Below are 4,139 nucleotides of genomic sequence, written 5' to 3' on the forward strand. Positions count from 1 at the left end.
AAATTTCACATGTGTTTTTGTGCCTCTCCATCTGTCTCGTTCAATTCATGTGGCACCCATCTGCCGATTTTCTGAATCTTTCCCATCTCTCGTAGGCGATTGGAAACAGCTTGTTGACTAACGCTCAATTGCTTTGCAAGTTGTTTTTGTGTTTGTGAATCATCTTCATCCAGCAATGCTTGCAATTCCACGTCTTCGTACTTTTTGGGCGGTTTTCCGTGTTCCTTATCTGCAACATCGAAATTTCCAATTTTGAAACGCTGAAATCATCACTCACACGTTTTTTACGATGGAGCATGTTCACCATAAGTTTCTCCAAATAATCGGTATGATTCTGCAGCAGTTTTCTTCAAATGAAAACAAAAAATTAATGCTGTCCGCGAATGCTTCTTATTTGGTACAAATTTCGTCATATTAAACACAGCAACACAATATTATGCAAACACTTTTCAATCAAATCACTTTGCGCGTTTGACACTTGTTGATGGTACAATAAAATGGCGTATAATGTTAAATCTTTGTACTTCACACTGCATTGGTGCGCCATCTGTTTCTCAAATCGTCATTTCATACTTGTACACCTGGTATATATATATATATATATTTTTTTTTTAATTAAAAAATGTTTTTATTTAAATATTTATTTTTTAAGATTTCCATCTATATTGTATTTAACTTCTGGCAGCAGTCAGGAGTATATTTTAAAAAAGAAAACAGATTTTTAAATTTTTTTTAAGTTTTTTAAATTTTTAAAAATTTCTTTTTTTTATTTTAATTTTTTTTTATTCTGAACTCAACTTATGACCAGAGAGAAACTTGAGAAATGACGGTCTAAAATCTGTAACCGCAAAATGCTGTTATCGCGCCCTACCGCTCTTTGAAGAAGTGGATGTTGCACAACAATATCCACTTCTTTTGCAATCCCAGCAAACGAGAATGGATTGAAAAGAATTGAAATGGATTCAGATTTTCAGAAATATTGATTTACGAATGTTAAAATGAATGCTTTCCAATCCTGAATGCATTTTTATTCATTTATAGGAATTGTATGGAGCATACTATATCTCTATGCCTCTATTCAATCTAAAAATAATATTACCTTTTTTTGCGCACAAAATATACATTATGAATACTGTTCAATGCAAAATTTTGAATAGAAAATGCAGTTTTTCAATCCAATTGCATCCGATTGAATTTAATAAATCCAATTAAATCCAAAAAAAATATTTAAAATACGCATTCGGATAGAAAAAAATGTCAATCCATTTTAATCCATTTCTCGTTTGCTGGGGTGCTCCTGATAGAAATAAATCGCTGAAATCGTTGAAATCCTTATTAATTTAATAGATTTTAATTATTTTAGCGATTTCAACTATCTATTTCCATCAGGGGATCGATTGTGTATCTTGAAATAAGATTGAAAATTACAAAAGTAAACAAATTCACTAGAATATATAATTTAATTGATCAATATCTAATAATCATAGCTCACTTTTGTAATTTTCACCTTATCTCAAAATACACAATCAAACCCCAGGAGCACTGCAAAAAAATGGATATTATTGTGTAATTAATATCTATTTCTTCAGAAGGCGGTAGTGCACGACAGCATTTTGCGGTTACAGGTTTTGGATAAAGCACTATAATATATTCGCATCCGCCATTTTTAGTCCTTTTCGCACTTTTCATTCTCTCTTCAATCTTCTTAGTTCAGCGGCGAAGAGAGAGCAAGTGAAGAGAGAGCAAAGGATTAGAAAAGGAACAAGAGAATGAGAAAAGAACTAAAAATGACGGATGCGAATACTCATATTTCAACCTATCAGAAATCGGATACATCGGAATACACGGTTTCTGATAGGTTGAAATCGTTTATTCTTTATTCCTAATTCCTTATTCCTTCTAGTATCTTAATTTTAGTCATATCCTCTCTCAGGATTCTCTCTGCTTATGACATGTGCTAATCATAACTGAGAATTACTAAAATTCTCTACTGACAATACATCTCATTGGTTAATCGATTTAATTCTTAGATTCAGCCGACATCCAAAAAACGTGCTTACAACGAGAATTCATTTCTAACTAATAATAAAAAACTCATATGAACGAAAATTTATTTATTAACAAAATACAATTATTGATAATTATGTGCTATAAACCAAGCTTGATCAATAAGAAATCTATAGCTACAAATTGATAAGAATATACATTGTTATGAAGATATGCGCTTACAACCGATCCTCGGTGAAACGCATACTCCGTTTTTCGCCATCTTTCGGTTGGCAGCAGTCGGTCATAAAAATGTAAAATTCCGAAACAAAAATGTTTAAAGGAAAAATATAGTTTAATATCTTAAAATTGGTATTCCAAATTATAAAAAAAATAGTTTAAAAAATAGTTCGGTTGTCCAAAAAGTTTAGTTATTGAGTAATGATGTTTTTTCAATATGCATGAATAACTATAAATTGAAGATATATTGCACTTACATTTAATATATTTTATTATTGTTATTGTGTTAAAAAAAACTTATAATTTATTAAGAAAAAGTTCTTTATAACATTTCAGATAACACAATGTATAATACTTTAGCATACCATAATACTTTAAACAATTTTAACACAAGGGTGCCAAAAATCATACTAAGAATTAAAGGTTAATATCCCAAACAACACAAATTCTAAAATTATAACATAAATTTAAGTTGTCTTTTAGACGCAGAAAATGTTTTATGATCTGATTTTAAACAACTTTTTGTTGTCTGGGCTGTTGTTCTAAGATTAAATTTTTTTTTTAATAATGCGCAAAATATTCCTGCAACAATCGAGAACTAGTTGAAAATAAAAAATAAAATAATTTTTAGTTACAAAAAATATACATTCTATATACACGTTGGGTCATTTGTAACCTAGAAGTGAATTTCGGAATTATGCCAGGTAAAGGATAATATGTACGAATTAAGGCCGGCAACACACAAAACTTGTTCTCTATAGATACCAAACTTTTTTTAGGAATAGAAAAGAGACCAGTATTTGACCTTCTTATGCCCATTTCCATTAATGTAAATTAATTTTAATTTTGATTCAACTTACTCTTAGTCTAATTTTTAGAATTAGAAAAAGACAAAGACCCAGCAAACAAGAATGGATTAAAATGGATTGAAATTTTTTTTTGTCCGCGTATTTTAAATAGCGAAAACTTTTTATGGATTTAATTGGATGTAATTGGACTGAAAAAACTGCATTTCCTATTTAAAATTTTGAATTGAACAGTATTCACAATGTGTTGTTTGTACACAGAAAAAGCTAATATTATTTTTAGATTGAAAGACATATGCTCCATGCAATTCCTATAAATGAATAAAAATGCATTCAGGATTGGAAAACATTCATTTTAACATTCATGAATCAATATATTTCTAAAAATCTGAATCCATTTCAATTCATTTCAATCCATTTTCATTTGATGAGGAATAAGTTGAACGAGATTAAATCTACTTGGTGGAAACGGGCATTAGTATTTCAAAGAAAAGAAATGCGCAGGACATAAATGACCCAAAGGCGTATTAAGATTAAATACAATTTTTCAAGTATTATATATTTAATTATATATTTTATATTTAAATACAATTTTTTTGTATTTTGTATTTAAATATAATTTTTTAAATATTTGCCCATCCCTGGTTGCAAGATCAGAGAATCTCTATTCCGCAGCCAATCAACAGGCTTGAAAAATTTGTTGTCATATGACAAAAAACAAATAAATCAAATATTATTAGCCTTAAAGTAAAGCCTAACTGATCAATCGAACTTTTTCATTAAGTATTTGTGTAGCGTTGAGATTGTTGAGTTAAGACCGCAAAATAGACTTTTGCATAACGCATAACGCATAGTACATAAGAAATGAACCAATCGAAGTTCCTATTAAATTTGTATGAAAGTAAAGTCGATTCAACATTGAAATAATATCAAAATGAATGTTAAGAACTCATTTAATACCATTTCAATGTCAAATCGACCTAAAGTTTGACTTTATTTCAATGTCAGCTTTGAGACATTGATTCGATGTATAAACTATCCTTTTGACTAGGTTATTTTTCAAACTTTTTTTGTTAATAACTTTTTAACGAATAACGAACGACTAAA

Source organism: Atta colombica, unplaced genomic scaffold (assembly GCF_001594045.1).
Source record: "Atta colombica isolate Treedump-2 unplaced genomic scaffold, Acol1.0 scaffold93, whole genome shotgun sequence".
Classification (NCBI taxonomy): domain Eukaryota; kingdom Metazoa; phylum Arthropoda; class Insecta; order Hymenoptera; family Formicidae; genus Atta; species Atta colombica.